The sequence below is a fragment of the Sciurus vulgaris genome, assembly GCF_902686455.1.
Source record: "Sciurus vulgaris genome assembly, chromosome: 12".
NCBI lineage: Eukaryota > Metazoa > Chordata > Mammalia > Rodentia > Sciuridae > Sciurus > Sciurus vulgaris.
The window spans coordinates 43,165,025-43,187,750 of record NC_136473.1 but is presented as its reverse complement, the minus strand read 5'-3'; the positions used below and the strand labels follow the sequence as shown (position 1 = coordinate 43,187,750).

The window sequence follows — 22,726 nt, the reverse complement described above, 5'->3', positions numbered from 1 at the left end:
ATCAAAGTGGAATGAAAGGAAGTGAGAGGGAATGGAAATAGGAAAGATAGTACAATGAATCGGACGTTACTTTCCTATGTGCATATATGAACACATGACCAATGTAATTCCACATCATGTACAACCAGAAAAATGAAAAGTTATACTCCATGTGTATATATAACATATCAAAATATATTCTGCTGTCATGTATAATAAGAACAAAAAAACCCAAATGCCATCATATATTAAAATCTAAGTTGAGATAAAGTCAAATACTTCAAGAACATCTTTTAGTTCTCCAAATTTGAAAGTTAACCTTCAAATAAAAATTTTGAAGTTTAGAGGTGTTAACTGAATATGAGGCAATGCAATATAGGAAAGATGAGAAAAAAAGAATGCACAAGGCGATAGAGAACCACTTTTTTTTTTGGCAAGGACTTCTACAATAGTTCATTGTGGATTATTGTGGATTATTAGGGATTCCAACTTGGACGTGATTAGGAACACTTTCCTGATCCTTTATTTTATAAATTTGACAATGTTCCCATAATCTATTTCTTCATAAATCCATATCTCAAACTACAATTTGTAATCCAAAAGTATACATTTCCATGTCAGATGATGAAGCAACATTTTAAGTCAGTGCATAAAGCAATGGTTTTATAATTATCTGAACCGCTCATTACATTTTGTTCTTATTAGTTTAGAAAAATTAGTTGAGAGAATAAGTTTAATACAAATGTAATATGATACCAAAAACCTAGGCAAAATAAAAGCAGATAAAATTTCTGTGCATCAAAGGGCACAATCAGGAGAGTGAAAAGGAAACCTATAGAATGGAAGAAAATATTTGCAAATTATAATAATCATATCCAGATGCTAATATCCAGAATTTATAAAGAAATCCTAACTCCACAACAATAAACAATCCAATTTAAAATTGAGTAAAGGATCTGAATAGTCATTTCTCCAAAGATGGCATTCAAGTGGTCAGCAAATACATTAAAAAAATGTTCAACAACAATACCAAAAACTAGAAAAATGCAAATCAAAACCACAATCACCACAATCACTTCATTGAAACTTATTAGGATGGTTATTATTAAAACAAAACAAAACAAAACAAAACATTCAGAAAATGAGTGTTGGTGAATATATGGAAAAGGTGGAACTCTTGTCCACTGTTGATGGAAATGTAAAATGGTCAACCACTATGGAAAATTTAAAATTGCCATATGATCCAGTAATTGGACTTCTGAGTAAATGTCCAAAAAGTTGAAAGCAAGATTTCAGAGATATAAGTGCACTCATGTTCATGGCAGCATTATTAACAATAGCCCAGAGGTCAATCAATCTAGCAAGAGATGAATGGAAAACCAAAATATACATACAGAATAATATTCAGCCTTACAAAGGAAGGTAATGACATAAGCTACAACACGGATGAACTTTGAGGGTATTACGCTAAATGAAGTCAGTCACAAAGAATAAATATTGTGTGATTCTCATCATATAAGCTATCTAGAACAGTTAAATTCATAGAAACAGCAGAATAGTAGTTGCTATGGGCTGGAGACAGTAGAAATAGGGAGTTGTTCACTGGGTAGAGAACTTGAGTTTTATGAGATGAAAAGTTGTAAAGTTTAGTTTCACAACAAGGTGAATATACTTAACACTGCTGACGAGTACACTTAAAAATGGCCAAGATGGTAAATTTTACTTTTTAAAAACTGAAATAAACAAGTAAATGTAATTATATTAGCATAAAAACAATAGGTCTCATAAACAACATACAATTAAGCAAAAATGGCAATCACTGAGGATTTTTATTTAACTGTTACTGGAAGCACAGTTGGATTTAAAGTCACACTGGATTTAAGTCAGGTGTATACGTGCCCAATCACAAGAAAATAAAATAAAGAATATTTATAAAGATAAATTTATAGGAGATATATAAAAAAGCGTGATATATTAAGGAATTATATAATGTTTTTGGTGAAGAGGGTATCTTCTTATCTAGCACAGGTCAATTTTTTCTAATTTTTTTATACTGTACTTCCATGTTGTGTTAGTCAGCTTTATGTTTCTGTGACCAAAATGTCTGACAAGACCAACTTAGTGAAGTTTATTTTGGCTCCTGGTTTCAGAGATTCAGTCCATGGTTGACTGACTCCCATTGCTTTGGTCCCAAAGTGAGGCAGAACACTAGGGTGGAAGGGCTGTAGTAGAGGAAAACTGCTCACCTCATGGCAACTGGGAAGCACAAGGAGCAAGGGAAGGGGCCACAGGGCAGATGAACTCTCCAGGGCACACCCCCAGTGACCCACCTTCTCTAGCCATGCCCCATCTGTCTACAATTACCACCCAGTCAGTCCATTCAAACTGGGATGGAATGATTAAATTACAGCTCTTATAATTTTTTCTATGTGAATATTCCTGTATTAACACAGGAGCTAATGGAGGACACCTCATATCCAAACTATCACCATGTATTTTTTGAGAAACATATTTTGTACAAAATTAAGTATTATAAACAGGTAGTATAATCCTAGGGCTCTTAGGTCTAGGTTATAAACACTGTCACTAGATACAGTTCCTAATACTGAATAAAGAAACAGATAAACAGATGATTCAAAAGATAAAAAACTCCTTACAGTGGTAGCTTCTGGAAAGGGGAAAACTAGCAAATACACTATATTTGGGGAGGAAAATTGACTTTCCACTGTATACGCTTTTGTAAATCTTTCAAATGTTCTACCTTGAGGATGTAAAACTTAACATTATCAACATGAAAAGAAAAGAAGAATAAAGTAGATCTAGAAGATAGGTGGTTCTCAATAAATAGTGGCAGAGAGAGAGATGTCCATAAAATAATCTTAAGTAAAAAAGCTGTAGAAGAGGTATGTTCGAACCCAATATGTCTTGTAAAGAAAAAAAAAAAAAAAAAGTATATTCCCATAAAGAAATGTTAAATTGTGAAAAGTGATTACTTTTGGTGCTTGGGTTGGTGGGACTACCCATTTTTTGCACAGTATACATATATGTATGTGTATATGTGTATACACACTGTATATGTAAAATCAATATATAAATGTAATTAGATAATATATACAGTCATTCCTGCATAAAGGACACTTTTAGGTCAACAAATCATATACATGACAGTGGTTATGTAACTATGAGGGAGCAGAATAATTCCCATTGCCTAGTGACATCACAGTCATGCTCACATGCATTTCTCAAAGTGTAGAGAGCTGAGTGCTGCTGGTGTAAAAAATCTGTGCATAATGCATAATTATATATTGTACTTATATATTGTACAAATGCCTAATAATGACAATGTTACTGGTTTCTATATTTACTATATTTTTTATGGTTATTTTAGAGTATAATCCTGCTACTTATTAAAAAACAGAAGGCATTGTTATTATAGGAGATGATAGCTTTGTGCATCTTATTCCCCTAGACCTATCAGTGGGACAAGATGTAGTAGAGATGGAAGAGAAATATCAATGATCCTGATCCTGTGTAGGCCTAGGCTAATGTGTGTTTGTGTCTTAATTTTTTAAGAAAAAAGTTTAAGTAAAAAAATAAAAATAAAAATTTTAAAAAGAGAAAGAGGTTCATAGGAACAAGGATGTAAAAAAAAAGAATATATTTTTGTTTGACTCTACCAATGTACTTGTGTTCTAAACTGAGTTATTACAAATGAGTCAAAGTTAGAAATAATTACCAAGTTCACAAAGTAAAAAAAAAAAAAAAAGTCACAGAAAACTCAGGTTAATTTATTATTGAAGAAATAAAAATTTTAAAAATAAATTCAGTGTTGCCTAAGTGTATGGTGTTTCTAAAGTCTACTATAGTACACAGTAATATCACAGACCTTCACATTCACTTATCACTCACTCACTCACCCAGAACAAATTCTAGCCCTGCAACTTCATTCAGGTTGTAAGTGAACCATTTTTTCATTTTTACTGTTCCTTTTCTAAGTTTTTGTGTGAGCCTGTTTTTTTTTTTTTTTTTTTGTTGCTATGGTCAAAATACTGAACAAGAACAATTTAGAGGAAGAAAAAGTTTATTTGGGCTCATGGTTTTAGTCCATGGTCCATTCAGTCCATGGTCAGTTAACCATTGCTCTGGGCCTGAGGTGAGGCAAACATCATGGTGGAAGGTTGTGTTAGAGGAAAGCAGTTCACCTCATGGGCAGGAAGTAGAGAGAGAGAGAGAGTTAAACACGAAGGCAAAAAAACTCCAAAGGCGCTCTTCCAGTGACCTACTTCCTTTAGCCACACCCTACCACCCTAGTTATCGCCCATTACAGTAATCCTTTCAAATTATTAATCCAGCAAATGGATAATCTACTGATCAGGTTATATCTCTCATAATCTGATCATAAGCTTTTGGGGGACATCTTATATTCCTGAATAATTTGTGTATTTAGATACATGAATCACTGTGTTACAATTGCCTACAGTGTTCAGTACAATAACATGCTGTACAGGTTTGTAGCTTAGGAGTAATAGGCTATACCATAGAGCTAGGTGTGTAGTAGACCATTCCATTTAAGTTTGTGTATGAATACTATGATGTTCTACAACAACAATGCCTCATGACATTTCTCAGAAAGTATCCCTGTTGTTAAGTAAGTGTGTGTGTATATATATATATATATATGTATGTATGTGTATGTGTGTATGTATATATATATATATATATATATGTAACTATACAATCACCTGTTTTATATTCAATAAGTAACTATTCAAAAGGCGGGGGAACCTTTAGCAAGAATCTACTTTAAAAGATTTTTGTTCAAGAAGGACAGCTATTTGATTTTCAAGTACTAATTAACTAAATGGAAGTCTTTTCTCACTTTTTCTATCTTCCTCATTCCAATTTCACAGTGGGCATTAGATTCAATAGATAAATTTCTGGCAAAATCAAACACACGAAGTCCATCCATCAACCATTTAACACAGGAATTGAGTAGATTGTGCCTGTATCAGTAAGAGGGGGCATTAATATAATTTCTTAAAATTGGTTTCAATACTTTTCTGAACCACAAATAATTGCAACCTATTAACAGACTAAATAATAAGGACAAACTCAAAAGAAAAAAAATTCAAAGAAACAATATTCTGACTTACTCAGATTATTTAGTCCATGTTTTTCTATGTGACTTTTGCATAATTTAGTTCTTTCCCAACACTGACCATACTTAACATTAAATCTGACTTTTTCAACAGACTCAAAGCTCTACAAGGGAAAGGTTCAAATGTCATGTTCCCATGTTCTTTCAAACCTATCCACTTTAAAATATATAGGCTTGAGCAAAAGGAGACACAAAATTTTATGGCTCTTCAGGGACAAAATACTTCCTAATGATGATTATGTAACTCAGCAAACAAAAAGTTAAACAAAAAGTTAAAAATAGCCTAAGGAAGAAAAAGGTTATTTGTCTAAATGACCAGTATGACAAAATTAAAGCATATGTTCTCTAAGCACAAATGCTGAAGTCTCTAGAGTTTTGGCTACCTTATAAATATTAGGTTCTACGTCATAAAGTCAAAGCCTTAAAAAAACCTAATAAGTAACTCTTGAAATGGGAGCATGCTACTATAGTCTTAAGGTATGTTATCACTGAAAAGTTATTAAGTGACTATTTCAGAATTCATTACTTTAAAAAAACTTAAAAAGAATCATGGAATAGCAGATATCCTTAAACAACATATACATGTGGTCATGACAATTTTCAAGAGGACTTCAAACCATAATACTCTTTAATGAATGTGTATAATATTTGGCATTTCTATACTTACCAATTCACAAACACTGAATTAAATCTACTCATAAACTTGTATTCCAGTTTCAAGAGAATTTTAACCAATGTGGAAAGTTACACTTTTTCCAAATCAAATCAAAAGAAAAGTTTTCTGGCTATAAAGATAGCTGATTAAAGTCATGCTTTTTTATGCAAGCATACACCTTTCTGTCAAAACAGGAAGGGTAAAAGGCATGAACTATTCATTTATCAATAGGCTAATAAACACCGCAAAGCCAGGAACTGAAAACATCTTCTGCAAAGGACCAGGGTAGAAAATATTTCCAGTTTTGTAGACACTATGGACTCTGTCACTATTCCATTCTGCTGTTGTGGCATGAAAGCAACAACAGACAATATAAATGATATTTATAAAGTTCCATAAAGCTTTATTTATGAACACTGCAATCAATTTTATATCATCTTCATGCATCACAACAACCATCTCCTTTTGTTTTTTCAGTAACTTAGAAATGTAAACCATTCCTACCTTGTAGGTTACATAAAACCAGGCCCAATTTGGCCCCCAAGTCATAGTTTGTTAACCCTTACCCCTAATCCAATGGTTTAGTAAACTCAGTTTATAAACCCTACTAGCCATGTACCCTTGTTCTTGCTCCACCAAAACAAAACAAAACAACAAAAAACCCTGGCCAACATTAAGCTCTTAATTTCCAGGTGGGAATTAGAGAGCTGTGCTATTGGTATAAAAACAGTAGCAGAAATTTTTACTGTTGAGATTATCGTGTTCTAAACTGTTCTAAGCACTTTACTGAGTGCTAATTTATTTTTCTTCATAGCAATAGGATGGGTATTTAATGAATCCCATTTTACATAAAAGGAAACTTAGGCCAGAGAGGCTAAGTAAATTATTGAAGCTCACACTGCTAGTACATGTATAGATGAGGCTTATAGACAGGTACTGGGTTCTGTTCTCTAACCTTGAAATTTCTCCATTCTTAAAATTCCCATTTCAAATGCCAATCCTCAGAATTTAACATGCACAAGAGAATAACATGGAAAAAAAACGGGTAAGATAATTAAAGTTCATCAATAATACAGAGCTAATCTTTAGATTGAGCCTATGCTGACAATAGCAAAAATGGAAAGGTGATTCAAATGGATGAGCACTTTGGTATTCTCATGGAAAAATTAGGAACAGTACCCGACTCTTTCAGTTTGTGCTGGCTCATGAGAACAAATGTTGTGAAAATACCCCAGAGAGAAAGTTGCAAAGACAGGTCACTATTATTTTTTCTAAATTACTCTTCATTTTCCTAATTTAAATTTCCCTCAAGTTTTGTTGTATACAAGGGGCATTTGTAGATTTATGATGTTTGTCTGTCACTGACACATTAGCAATAAAACACTAATAACCAGGGAGATACCCTTCTTCTAACAGTTACAGTATAACTTAAATAACCACCCACTTGTGCACATTCTGTTTTCTTCACAGGATCTTCATCTGTCTGTTGGTTTTATGTGCTGGCATTCCAAATCTAACTGTATACCCAATGACCAACTCTTCAGGGGTCATTTGAAAAAAAAACTTAGGGTACACATTAAAATTTATTTCAATATAGTGTTCAATTGCCAAAGTGGCTTTTAGAAGTTTTAATAAAATGCTAACACTTCCACAAAAATACAGAATAAAAATATCACTTGAAAAATTTGACATTTTAGGACTTTTTCTGGCCAAGGAAATAAGGAATACTAAAACTGAATTGATTCCAGATATTCCTCATTGGAAGTAGTCATATGCCAGAAAATTATTTCAGAGTCTATTTTCATCACTTACATCAACATGAGGAAACTTAAATAACAGATGATCTCTACAGCACTGGGTCAAGTACATTATAATAAGACACTGAGGTTGTAGACTATGACAAAAGAGACTCTCAGAAAAAAATCCATCCAGCAAATATTAAAAAATCTAATTTTCTCAAATTTGTATTTTTCCAAAATGTGTTACTGGTAGACTGCATACTTCTATATTTTATGTGACTGCCTTGGTAAAAAAAAAAAAAAAAGGTATTTATCAACAGAAGAAAAAATTATTCTTGTTACTTGCAATTTTCAAAACAGTGTGTACAATGAGGGAACTATCTACTTTAGAAATAGCCCTCCAACTCATTCACTTTTAAAACATTTCAGTCATGTCTTACATCTGCCTCCTTTACTTCCAGTTTTCCTGAAACTGAGTCAATTTTATCTCCTAAAAAGTCCTCAAATAGCTGGGCATGGTGGTGCACACCTGTAATCCAAGAGACTTGGGAAGCTGAGGCAGAAGGATTGCAAGTTTACGATCAGCCTCAGCTACTTAGCGAGGTCCTAAGCAACTTAGTGAGACCCTGTGTCAAAATAAAACAAAGAAAAGGGGCTGAGGATGTAGCTCAATGGTAAAGTGCCCTGAGTTAAATTCCTGGTCCCCCCACTAAAAAAGTCCTCAAATATGTCCACTTCTCATCTCCACTAACTGATACAAGCTGCTATCTCATGCTTTGCCTAGACCACTAAGAGTTTTTTAAAAATTATTTCTTTATTTTATTTTTACAGACTGCATTTTGATTCATCGCACACAAATGGGGTACAACTTTTTGTTTCTATGGTTGTGCACGATGTAGATTCATACCATTCATGTAATCATACATGTACATAGGGTAATGAAGTCTGTCTCACTCCATCCTCTTTCATACCCTGGCCCCACTGCTTTGCTTCCATTCCTGCCCCATTCTCTAACCAACAAAACTACAGTGATATTTTCAAAACACAAATTAGAACATATCATCCCCTTAGACACCATAACAGTCTAGGGGAATTTATACAGTCTAATCTGGACCTGCTTCATTCTGAACTCCTTGCCTCTCACTCTGTGTCCCAGACATACTAGCCTTCCCTCAGTTTTATGATCATACCCAAGGTTTTTCTAACAGTTTTATACATGTCTGACACCTTCCTATATTGTTTTTCTTCTCCCCTTTATGCCCTGATATCCTGAATGCATCCTTCAGATCTGTTATTAACCAGCTTCTCATTGCTGTGACAAAATACCTAAGAAAATCAACATAAATGAGGAAAGAATTATTTTGGTTCACAGTGTCTGAAGTTTCAGACCAGTTGCTTTGGGGTCTGTAGTGAGGCACTTTATCAAGGTAGTAGGAGCACATGGCAGAAGAGACTGCTCACCTTATGGTGCCCAGGATGTAAAATGATACAGGAATGAGACTGGGTTGCAATACTCCCTTCAAGCACATGCCCCAGTGACCTAACTTCCTTTCACTAGGCCCCATCTCCTAAAGGTTCCACCACCTCCCAAAAGTGCCACAAAGTGACAACTAAACAACCAAGCCTTTTGCATATGGGCCTTTGGGAGACATTTAAAAATCAAACAATAATGAGGTCTCAAGGCAAAATCATTACCTTAGGAGAACTGTCTCTGGCCTGTTCTGGTTCAGATATCCTTGTTAATAGTCTCAGTGAAACCTTTATCTTTCCCTTATAGTAGTTACCACAACTGTGATTCTGAACCCCTAATAGACAAGAAGTTCTAGAAGGGTAAGGGTTCACATGCCTTTGTGTTCATATGGCACCCTAAGCATCTGGCATAGTAACAGACAACCCAGGAATAACTCAGAATTTTGCTTGTGGTATAATTCACATACCATTAAATATACTCTTCTTTATATCTAGGAATAGAATTGGTATATTCCATGTAGGTATAAGATATTGGCTAAGACACAGGAAAACTCTATATTTAAACTTCGGAATGACTTTTCCAAAGAAGTTCTCCATTTATATCTACACCAGTAACACACATGGGTTCCAATTTCTACATATTCTTACTAATATATGTTTTTGTCCATTTCTTGATTATGTGGTATTTGATTATAGTTATTTCTTAATGACTAATGACAGTGAATATTTTTTCATGTGCTTACTAGTAACTTATATACATAAAATATATCTATTAATTAATTTATTCAATTACTTTGTTCAATTTTTAATTGGGTTCTTTCTCTTTTTGGGTACTGGGGATTGAACTCAGAGGTGCTTTACCACTGAGCTACATTCCCAGCCCTTTTTATTTTTTATTTTAAGACAGAGTTTCATCAAGTTACTTAGGTCCTCACTAACAGCTGAGGCTGATCACAAACTTGCAATTCTCCTGCCTCAGCCTCCCAAGTCGCTGGAATTACAGGCGTGTGCCAATTCTTCTGCATGTTGATATCCAGTAGTTCCAGGATCACTGGTTGAACAAACTATTCTCCCATTGAACTGTATATGTTGAAAATCAGTGTACCATAAGTATAAGGGTTTGTTTTGGGACTCTTAATTCTATTCATCTATATGTCTATCCTTATCTGAGTACCGCACTGTCTTGTTTATTGAAGCTTTGTAGTAAATCATGAAATTGGTAAGTATGAGTATTCCAACTTTTTCTTTTTTAAGACTGTTTCAGCTATTATAAGTCCCCTGCATTTCCATATGAATTTTAGAATCGGCCTATCAATTTTGGCAAAAAAAGAGCATTACAGATTTCCATACGGATTGTGCTACATATGTAGATCAATTTGGGAAGTACTGTCATCTTTACAATGTTAAGCTTCCCAGTTAAAGAACATGGGACTTCTTCCCATTCACTTCTGTCTTTAATCTCTCAAAACACTATTTTTTAGAAAAGTTTTGGTGTATAGGTCTTGCACTTCTTTTGTTAAACTAAGTATTCTTTTCTGATGCAACTGTCAATGTAACTGTTTTCTTAATTTGATTAGTATTCACTTCTAGTGTGTATAAATGCAACTGACTGCATATATCTTTCAACCCTGCTAATCTCATTCTCACTACTATTTCAGTGCATTTCTTAAGACTTTTTGTATATAAGATCATGTCCTATACAAATAAAGAAAAATTTATTTTTTCCTTTCCAATATGAATGACTTTTATTCTTTATCTTGCTTGACTGTCCTGGTTAGAACCTTCAAAACAATGCTGAACAGAAGGAGAAACAGAACACAACCATATCTTGTTCCTAATCTTAGTGGGAAAACTTTTAGTTTTTCACCATTAAGAACAATATTAACTATAGGGTCTTCACAGTTTCCCTTCATCAGGGTGAGGAAGTTCTCTTTTACTCCTAGTTTTTTCAGCGTTTTTATGATAAAAGGAACTTTAGATTTTGTCAAATGCTTTCTCTATGCCTATTAAGATGTCATGTGGCTTTTTGTTCATTATTAATGTGATTTTTTAAAACATTTTTTTAGTTGTAGATGGACAGAATGCCTTTATTTTATCTATTTATTTTTAAGTGGTGCTGAGGATTGAACCCAGTGCCTCACACATACTAGGCAAGCACTCTACCACTGAGCCACAACTGCAGCCCCGGATGTGATGTTTTATGTTAATTGATTTTTATATGTTGAACCAATCTTGAATTCTTGAGATATACCTCATTTGGTCTTGGTTTAAAATTAGTTTATATATTACTATATAAAATTAGTTTATATATTACTAAATATATAAATATACTTGGTCTTATATTTTTGTTAAGGGTTTTTGTACCTACATTCCTAAGGGATACTGGTCTGTAATTTTCTTTGTTTGCTTTTGTCATCAGGGTAATACCAGTCTCTTAGAATGAGTTAGGAAGTATGCCCTCCTATGTTTTGGAAAAATTAAATTTTTTATATAATTCACCAGTGAAAACATCTGGGCTTGGGTTTTGTGTGTGTGTGTGTGTGTGTGTGTGTGTGTGTGTGTGTGTGTGTGTGTGGAGTTTCTTGTATTATAATTTGATTGCTTTATTTATCATAGGTCCAGATTCCCTCTTTCTTCTTGAGTCAGTTTTGATAATTTCTGTCCTTTAAGAATTCTCCCTTTTGTCTAAGTCACCCAGTCACTTGTTCCTAGTATTTCTTTATAACTCTATTTTTTAAAATTTATTTTAAGGTTAATAGTAATGCCTCTTTTCTTGCTGCTGATTTAGTAACTTGAGTATTGTTTTATCATGGTCGGTCTAGCTAAAAATCATCAATTCTGTTGAATTTTTTCAAAGAAACTACTTTTCCTTTCATTGATTTTCTCTATTGATTTTATTCTTGGTATCATTTATGTATGTTTTATGTTTTATTATTTTCTTCCTTCTGCTTGTTTAGGTGTTCTTCTTTTTCTAGGTGTTTTAAGAAGGGTTTATCAATTTGAGATCATTTTTTAAAAAATATAGGCATGTATAGCTATTGATTTCCCTGTTTTTTTTTAAATTGCATCCCATAAGTTTTGGGATACAGTGTTGTGTGTTACTTTATCTTAAAAGTATTTTCTAATTTACCTTGCTTCTTTGACCCACTGGTTATTTAGAAGTATTACTTAATTTCCAAATATTTGTACATTTCCCAAATTTCTTTCTGTTACTTATACCTAATTCTATTCTGCAGTGGGCAGATAACATACTATTTATCTCTGACATACGTTTTATTCTACTGAGGACTATTTTGTAGTCTATCATCTGTTCTATAGAATGTTCCATACATGCTTGGAAAAAATGTGTATTCTGTTTTTTTGGGGTGGCATGTTCTGTGAGTGAGTGTTGGGTCTAGTTGGTTTAGTGTTGAACCTGGGAATGGAGAACAAACTATTCTGGTGTAGTCAAGAGGGTGTTCACCATTTGATCTAATATCCTAATGGTAAGATGTATGTGCAATCATATCCCCACTTTGGAGCTGATCTTCATGCAGCTATTCTGTAGAACTCTAAGGAGAGTAAAGTAAGAAATGAATATAGTTATCCTATATTCCATGATTAATTGCACATCAATCTCACTGGCAATAAATTACTGCAAAGCAATATGAATATAAAAAATACACATGCATATGAAAAAGTTTTTTTTTTTTCAAACAGTTAATAATAAAACTTAGTCTGCCCAAGCATTTTTGAAAGAAACATCATATCACTGGATATGACAAAAAGATAAATTTTATGATTTAAAAAATATCACTTATAAAATATGCTCAGGGAATTAGTATCCACTGCAGTTGATTTTTAAAATAGGCCTTATGAGAATCTAGAAATTAAGACAATCATATCAATGTAAAAAATTTAATAAAAATAAAAAATACCTGTATTATTCGTGCATGAAATTTGTTGTTACTTCTGTCAAAACGTATAGAAGATAATATATGCTGGCTTTCTTCAACACACCTAGAAAAAAATTAGATTTGCAAACTTTTAAGAGAAAAATACTAAACAATATTATTTGTTTGTCATGTTATACATCTACATGTCTTTGAAAAAAAATAACACAGTATTTAGGATTATAAGCAAAATCTATACAGACATTTGCCTTATTCTATTATTAACACAAACGTTTACCACTTGAGTAAAGTACAAAGATTTCTCAAAATGTATGTATGTGGACATGATTAAATACTGATTATTGAACTATATGAAGTTACAAATCAAAACAAATGCCTAACTTTTGTTTGTGATTTTTATGTAGTCAATAGTTTGTACCTTCACACATAATCTCCAGGAGCTGCTACTCAACTTTACTGTCATCATTATTTGGGCAGCAGGAAAATTACATCACTTTCCAAATCCTTCAAAAGTTTCTAACTTTCCTAATTATGTGTTGAAATTTTATGTTTCTGAAAAGCAGAAAACAACATCTGAAATGATAAATCTCAGACAACAGCTCTTGTTTTTTTGGTGGAACTGGGAACTGAGCCCAGGATTTTTGTGCTTGCTACGAAAGTACTCGACCACTGAGTTACATCCCTAGCCTTTCTAAAAATTTTTGTTTTATGACAGGGTCTTCCTAAGTTGCCAAGGCTGGCCTGGAGCTTATAGACCTCCTGCTTCAGCTTCCAGAGCAGCTGGCATTACAGATGTGCACCACTGAGCTTGGCCCAGACAACTTTTTACTTTAATTTTCTTTTCCTAGTCCTCAATCCTATTCACTCTTCATCATCTTGAACAGCAACTCATATAACCTCTTGGTGAAAGTAATAAAAACATTTGGCTTTTTGATACTGCATGGTGAATCATCTTCACACTTATAAAAGTCAGTATTAATGATAGAAGGAATGTTAATGTTCCACATTAATGACACGAACTATATGATCTAACTAAAACATGGCAAAGGTATTTCAGAAGCAGTTTGGGCCTATGCAGTTATGGTAACCATGATGGAGAACAGGCCTGAATCTAAAAATATGCTTTCAAACTGCCACAACATGTCTTCCATGCATGACCAACTGCAATATATCCACACAAGTAAGGTCTGCATAGGGATGCAAAGAGATTTTTGAATTATCTTTGTCGAGTAAATTTATTCTTTTCACAGTTTGTCTGGCTAGATCTTCTTTCACATTAGTTCCTGAGGACTGAAGCTCCTTAGGTTGACCTGAGCACTTCTTGGGAAGGAAGGTCCTAGAGCTCTCCGTATTCTACCCATATTTGGGACATTTTGGACGCAGAAACACTAAAGGCTTTTTTTCCACAGTTAACATGCTTGGGAATGGGGAAGAAGATTCATGGAACAGGCACAGGAAAGAGGAAAGGGCATATTTAAAGGATGGTAGATTGGAGGAAGCAAGTTCTCTGAGAGAAAAATAGAGAACATTAAGGTCAATGAAAGGCAAGAAGTGATGGGTGCTTAGGAAGAGACAAGAATACTATGCTTCAGCAAATACTTAGATTCCTATAGTCCTCCAGTCTGTGTTCAGAAGAATGGAACAGAACACCTTTTCATCCACTCCCAGAATAAGCCCCCTATAGTCATAGATGGGTAAAGATAAAACAGATGAAGGGATGTGGTACTGCCAAATCTGACTGAAACAAAACTATCTACTCAGCAGGGGCTGATAAACCACTGCCTTTTGAGAACCACTGGTTTAAACAAAATCTTTATTCTAGAATGGTGAAAAGTACATATCTACAGAAACACATTATCCTTTTACCTGTGGTATTCTTTTTTTTTTTTTTGCAGTGCTGGGGATTGAACCCAGGGCCTTGTGCTTGTGAGGCAAGCACTCTACCAACTGAGCCATATCCCCAGCCCTACCTGTGGTATTCTTGATAAAAACAGTGAAAATAAAATGCCTTTTAGTATTTTTAAAGCATTGTTGGGTAAGCATTCTGTTGTTCCTAAGCCAATTCTAAATTAATAGAGTTGAAATTAAAGCTATTTATATTCAAGAATTTTCTTTCAAAAATCAAGACTAATTGCTAGAGATGTTGAATATTTTTTCATATATTTGTTGATTGATTGTATTTCTTCTGTGAAGTGTCTGTTCAGTCCCTTAGCCCATTTATTGATTGGGTTATTTGTATTTTTGGTGTTAAGTTTTCTGAGTTCTTTATATATCCTAGAGATTAATGTTTTATCTGAGGTGCATGTGGTAAAGATTTTTCTCCCCATCTGTAGGCTCTCTCTTCACATATTGATTATTACTTCTGCTGAGAAGAACAGACACTTCACAGAAGAAATAGAATTGATCAATAAATATATGAAAAAATGTTCAACATCTCTAGCAATACCTCACTTCAATCAAAATAGCAATTATCAAGAATACAAGAGGTTTTTTCAAGATGGCGGCCTAGAGGGTGGCTGCATTTCGTGTTGCTCCAGGACTTAGGATTCAAGAGAGGAGATATTGGGACGCTTGGGACCAACTCAAAGTAGCCGGGTGACTCTCACCCCCTGGGGGGGCATCCCGGATGGGACGGGGGTCCCGGAACGCAGGAAACTTTGTGAAGTAGAACTGCCGGCGAGACGCCCCTCCCCCCGCTGGAGCAGTGAACTCGGATAGCGCCGTAGAGGAGGCCGCTCGGCACAGCGCTGGGACTCGGAGCAGCCACTGGGGCTCCGGCGGCTGCCCGGGGGAGGAGTGGCGGGAAGAACTGTGTGGACTCAGGACACCGGGGCCTGCCCTGAGGAGGAGGAGAGGAGCGTGGCCACTTGGATTCGGAGAGACTGCACCAGAGCTACAGGCGGTTGCCAGAGGAGAAGCTGCGCGGCGAGCTGTTTGGAATCAGAACGACGCTTCTGAACCCCGGGGCCTGCCCTGAGGACGAGGAGGAAGAGGAGCGGCCGCTTGGATTCGGGTGACCACACGGGAGCTACAGGCGGTTGCCAGAGAAGGGGCTGCGTGGCGAGCTGTTTGGACTCTGACCACTTCTGAACCCCGGGGCCTGCCCGGAGGAGTAGGAGAAGGAGGAGAAGGAGCGCGGCGGGTCCTTTGGACTCGCAGTGACTGCATTAGCGCTCCAGGCGGCTGCTCAGAGGAGAAGGCGAGTGGTGAGTTGTTTGGTCTTAAAGTGACAGCTCCTGAACACAGGGGGGCTGCCTGGAGGAGAAGCGTGGTGGGACGCTTGGTCTTGAGGGGCCACACCAGAGCTCCGGGCGGTGCCCAGAGGACCCGTGCAGCGGGTCACGTGGATTCAGAGCCACTCAGAGGGACTGCTCCTGAACACCTGGGGGGTTATCTGGAGAAGGAGGAGGAACGGGGAGGGTCACTTCGACTCGGAGTGATTGATTGCCCCGGGCTACGGGTGGTTGGTGGGAGGAGGAGGAACGAAGTGAGTTTCTTGGACTCCTAGTGACCGCACCGGCATACTGGGCGGCTGTCTGGAGGAAGAGGCCTGTGGCGGGTCTCTGGGACTCAGAGCGATTGTTCGGGGCCACAGGTGGCTGCTCAGAGGAGGGGCCACGCAGCCAGGCGATTAGGTGCAGAACAGGGTCCCAGGATCTAGGAGGCTTCTGGGTGGAAGAGCCGCACAGAGACAGGCTTAGGGCGGAGCGAAGGTTCCAGGCCTATGGGCAAATTCTCTGAGGAGGGGCAGCCTAAGGAGATTCATCTGCGAAGGGTGAGGCTCCCAGGCCCAGGAGGTAGGGCCGGGCCCCTGGAAACTTTGCAGAGGAAGGCAGCCCAGCCCAGGCAGTAGCTGTAAATTGAGGGGAACCTCTAGGAGGAAACTGACCAGCGAGACCTCCCCACTGGGTGAGTCTTCCCTGCCTGGTGAGGTTTCCCCACAAGGACGGTAAAACCAGAGACACAGGCCCAAACAGGCCTTGCCTCAGCCCGCAGCCTAGGTCCCCTTTGGATGACCATTGGTCAACAAGTGGAGGCACCTCTGCCCACTAGCAGGGAATATACCCCACCTGAAGGCCACCACTCCTAGAGAGGCAGCATCCTTGTGGAGCACCGCATTATCAACTTCCTCCAAGACTTCAGCCTACTGAAGGCTAAGAGGGGATATATATAGAAATCTTCAGGGACATTGTAAATCAACAGAGGAAATCTGCAATATCTCAGCGGTCCACTGATATCTGAACAATATGAGAAAACAAGGAAAGAAAATGCTGCAAACAAATCTAGATGTTACATCAATAAAACCCAATGACAGCATGGCAGAAGAAATGACAGAAAAGGAGTTCAGAATGTACATAATTAAAATGATCAGAGAAGCAAACGATGAGATGAAAGAGCAAATGCAAGCATTGAATGATCGCACCAATCGACAGTTAAAAGAGCAAATACAGGAAGCAAAAGATCATTTCAATAAAGAGTTAGAGATATTGAAAAAAAACCAAACAGAAATCCTTGACATGAAGGAAACAATAAACCAAATTAAGAACTCCATAGAAAGCATATCCAATAGGATAGAACACCTGGAAGACAGAACCTCAGACATTGAAGACAAAATATTTAACCTTGAAAACAAAGTTGAACAAACAGAGAAGATGGTAAGAAATCATGAACAGAATCTACAAGAACTATGGGATATCATGAAAAGGCCAAATTTAAGAATTATTGGGATTGAGGAAGGCCTAGAGAAACAAGCCAAAGGAATGAACAACCTATTCAATGAAATAATATCAGAAAATTTCCCAAATCTGAAGAATGAAATGGAAAATCAAGTTCAAGAGGCTTACAGGACTCCAAATACACAAAATTACAACAGACCCACACCAAGGCACATTATAATGAAAATACCTAACATACAAAATAAAGACAGAATTTTAAAGGCTGTGAGAGAAAAGAACCAAATTACATTCAGGGGGAAACCAATACGCATATCAGCAGATTTTTCAATCCAGACCCTAAAAGCTAGAAGGGCCTGGAACAACATTTTTCAAGCCCTGAAAGAAAATGGATGCCAACCAAGAATCTTATACCCAGCAAAACTTACCTTCAAATTTGACGATGAAATAAAATCCTTCCATGATAAACAAAAGCTAAAAGAATTTACAAAAAGAAAGCCAGCATTACAGAACATTCTCAACAAAATATTCCATGAGGAAGAGATGAAAAACAAAGAAGCAAATCAGCAAAGGGAGGAATTATCCTAAAGGAATTGTCAAATAAAGGAGGAAACAAGTTGTGTCAAACAAATAAATAAACAAAATTTTAAAAATGAACCAAATGACCTGGAAACCAAATCATTTCTCTATAATAACCCTGAATGTTAATGGCCTGAATTCATCAATCAAAAGACATAGACTGGCAGACCGGATTAAAAAGAAAGATCCAACAATATGTTGCCTGCAAGAGACTCACCTCATAGAAAAAGATACCCATAGATTAAAGGTGAAAGGATGGGGAAAAACATACCATGCACATGGACTCAGCAAAAAAGCTGGAGTATCCATCCTCATTTCCGATAATGTAGACTTCAAGCCAAAGTTAGTCAGAAGGGATAAAGAAGGTCATTTCATACTGCTTAAGGGAAGCATAAATCAGCAAGATATAACAATCATAAACATCTATGCCCCAAACAGTGGCTCATCTATGTATGTCAAACAAATCCTTCTCAATTTCAGAAACCAAATAGACCACAACACAATAATACTAGGTGATTTTAACACGCCGCTCTCACCACTGGACAGATCTTCCAGACAAAAATTGAACAAAGAAACCATAGATCTCAACAACACAATCAATAATTTAGACTTAACGGACATTTATAGAATATTCCATCCAACCAAGAGTGAATACACTTTCTTCTCAGCAGCACATGGATTCTTCTCTAAAATAGACCATATATTATGCCACAAAGCTAATGTTAGCAAATACAAGAAGATAGAGACACTAGCATGTATTCTATCAGATCATAATGGATTGAAGTTAGAAATCAATGAAAGAGTAAAACACAGAAACTATTCCAACATCTGGAGATTAAACAATATGCTATTATATGATGAATGGATAACAGAAGATATTAGGAAGGAAATTTAGAAATTCTTAGAGGTAAATGAGAACAAAGAAACATCATATCAAAATCTCTGGGACACTATGAAAGCAGTACTTAGAGGGAAATTTATTTCATGGAGCGCATTTAATAAAAGAAGTAAAACTCAACAAATAAACAACCTAACACTACAGCTCAAAGCCTTAGAAAAAGAAGAACAGAACAGCACCAAAAGTAGTAGAAGACAGGAAATAGTAAAACTCAGAGCTGAAATCAATGAAATTGAAACAAAAGAAACAATACAAAAAATTGACAAAATAAATAGTTGGTTCTTTGAAAAAATAAACAAAATTGATAAACCTTTAGCCACACTAACAAAGAGAAGACGAGAGAAAACCCAAATCACTAAAATTCGGAATGAACAAGGAAATATCAGAACAGACAGGATGGAAATACAAAACATAATCAGAAGCTATTTTGAAAATCTATACTCCAACAAAATAGAAAATTTCGAAGACATCAACAGGTTTCTAGAGACATATGAATTGCCTAAACTGAACGAGGAGGACATAAACAATTTAAATAGACCAATTTCAAGTACTGAAATAGAAGAAGTCATCAAAAGCCTACCAACAAAGAAAAGTCCGGGACCAGATGGGTTCTCAGCCGAGTTCTACAAAACCTTTAAGGAAGAGCTCATTCCAATACTTCTCAAAGTATTCCATAAAATAGAAGAGGAGGGAACCCTCCCAAACTCATTCTATGAAGCCAATATCACCCTGATACCTAAACCAGACAGAGACTCATCAAGGAAAGAAAATTTCAGACCAATATCCTTAATGAACATCGACGCAAAAATTCTCAACAAAATTTTAGCAAATCGCATACAAAAACATATTAAAAAGATAGTGCACCATGATCAAGTGGGTTTCATCCCAGGGATGCAAGGTTGGTTCAACATCAGGAAATCAATAAACGTAATTCACCATATTAATAGACTTAAAGTCAAGAATCACATGATTATTTCAATAGATGCAGAAAAAGCATTTGATAAAATACAGCACCCCTTCATGCTCAAAACACTAGAAAAAATAGGGATAGTGGGAACATTCCTTAACATTGTAAAGGCCATTTATGCTAAGCCCATGGCTAATATCATTCTAAATGGTGAAAAACTGAAAGCATTCCCCCTAAAAACTGGAACAAGGCAGGGATGCCCTCTTTCACCACTTCTATTCAACATCGTTCTTGAGACTCTGGCCAGAGCAATTAGACAAACCAAAGAAATTAAAGGGATACGAATTGGAAAAGAAGAACTCAAACTATCCCTGTTCGCTGATGACATGATTATATATTTAGAGGAACCTGGAAATTCCACCAGAAAACTCTTAGAACTCATAAGTGATTTCAGTAAAGTAGCAGGTTACAAGATCAATGCCCATAAATCCAATGCATTTTTATACATAAGTGATGAATCTTCAGAAAGAGAAATTAGGAAAACTACCCCATTCACAATAGCCTCGAAAAAAATAAAATACTTGGGAATCAATCTCACAAAAGAGGTGAAAGACCTCTACAATGAGAACTATACAACACTAAAGAAAGAAATTAAAGAACACCTTAGAAGATGGAAAGATCTTCCATGTTCTTGGATAGGAAGAATTAATATTGTCAAAATGGCCATACTACCTAAAGTGCTATACAAATTCAATGCAATTCCAATTAAAATCCCAATTGTGTACCTTACAGAAATAGAGCAAGCAATTATGAAATTCATCTGGAAGAATAAGAAACCCAGAATAGCTAAAGCAATTCTTAGCAGGAAGAGTGAAACAGGGGGTATTGCAATACCAGATCTTCAACTCTACTACAAAGCAATAGTAACAAAAACGGCATGGTATTGGTATCAAAATAGAAAGGTAGATCAATGGTACAGAATAGAGGACACGGACACAAACCCAAATAAATACAATTTTCTCATACTAGACAAAGGGGCCAAAAATATGCAATGGAGAAAAGATAGCCTCTTCAACAAATGGTGCTGGGAGAATTGGAAATCCATATGCAACAGAATGAAACTAAACCCATATCTCTCACCATGCACGAAACTAAACTCAAAATGGATTAAGGACCTCGGAATCAGACCAGAGACCCTGCAGATTATAGAAGAAAAAGTAGGTCCAAATCTTCACCTTGTTGGTCTAGGACCAGACTTCCTTAACAGGACTCCCATAGCACAAGAAATAAAAGCTAGAATCAACCACTGGGATAGATTCAAACTAAAAAGCTTTCTCTCAGCAAAGGAAACTATCAGCAATGCGAAGAAAGAGCCTACAGAGTGGGAGAATATCTTTGCCAATCATACTTCAGATAGAGCACTAATCTCCAGAATCTATAAAGAACTCAAAAAACTCTACTCCAAGAATTCAAATAGTCCAGTCAACAAATGGGCTAAGGAAATGAATAGACACGTCACAGAAGAAGATCTACAAGCAATCAACAAACATATGGAAAAATGTTCAACATCTCTAGTAATAAGAGAAATGCAAATCAAAACCACCCTAAGATTCCATCTCACCCCAATTAGAATGGCGATTATCAAGAATACGAGCAACAACAGGTGTTGGCGAGGATGTGGGGAGAAAGGTACACTCATACACTGCTGGTGGGGCTGCAAATTAGTGCAGCCACTATGGAAAGCAGTGTGGAGATTCCTTAGAAAACTTGGAATGGAACCACCATTTGACCCAGCTATCCCACTCCTTGGCCTATACCCAAAGGACTTAAAATCTGCATACTACAGAAATACAGCCACATCAGTGTTCATAGCTGCTCAATTCACAATAGCCAGACTGTGGAACCAACCTAGATGCCCTTCAATTGATGAGTGGATAAAGAAACTGTGGTATATATATACTATGGAATATTACTCAGCCATAAAGAATGATAAAATTATGACATTTGCAGGCAAATGGATGAAATTGGAGAATATCATGCTAAGTGAGATAAGCCAATCTCAAAAAGCCAAAGGACGAATGATATCGCTAATAAGTGGAGGATGACACATAATGGGGGGGAGGGAAGGGTTAGAGTTAGGGTTAGGGAGGGGGGCAAGTATGGAGGAAGGAACTACTGTATAGAGGGTAAAGAGGGGTGGGAGGGGTGGGGGGAAGGGAAAAAATAACAGAATGAATCAAACAACATTGCTCTATGTAAATTTATGATTACACAAATGGTATGCCTTTACGCCATGTACAAACAGAGAAACAACATGTATCCCATTTGTTTACAATAAAAAAAAAAAAAATACAAAAAAAAAAAAAAAAGAATACAAGCAACAATAAATGTTGGCCAGGATGTGGGTAAGAAGGTACACTCATACATTGCTGGTGGGAATAAAAATTGGTACAATCATTAAGGAAAGCAGTATGGAGATTCCTCAGAAAGCTTGGAATGGAACCACCATTTGACCCAACTATCCTACTCCTTGATTTATACCCAAAGGACTTAAAATCGGCATACTACAGTGATGCAGCCACATCAATGTTTATAGTAGTTCAACTCATAATAGCTAAACTATAGAACCAACTTAGGCATCCTTCAACAAATGAATGGATATAGAAAATATGGTGTGTACATATATATACATGTGAGTGTGTGTATATATATATGTGTATATATATGTATACATACATACACAATGGAATATTACTCAGCTTTAATGAAGAATGA

The 22,726-nt window shown here is 36.2% G+C and overlaps 1 protein-coding gene across 25 annotated transcripts in view; it reads right to left on the bottom strand.

Moving 5' to 3' along the window:
* Positions 1 to 22,726, bottom strand: part of ZNF438 (zinc finger protein 438) — a 203,281-nt gene that overhangs the window by 55,933 nt on the left and 124,622 nt on the right. For 17 of the 25 annotated variants that reach the window (XM_079105836.1, XM_079105833.1, XM_079105821.1 and 14 more), the window contains one exon: positions 12,919 to 13,000. The exons of 5 other annotated variants lie outside the window; for them this stretch is intronic. The gene's annotated coding sequence lies outside the window, so the exon portion shown is untranslated. Of the gene's footprint in view, positions 1 to 12,918; positions 13,025 to 22,726 lie in introns of all 25 variants that reach the window. 3 more of the 25 variants (XM_079105814.1, XM_079105817.1, XM_079105822.1) reach the window with 1 other exon arrangement.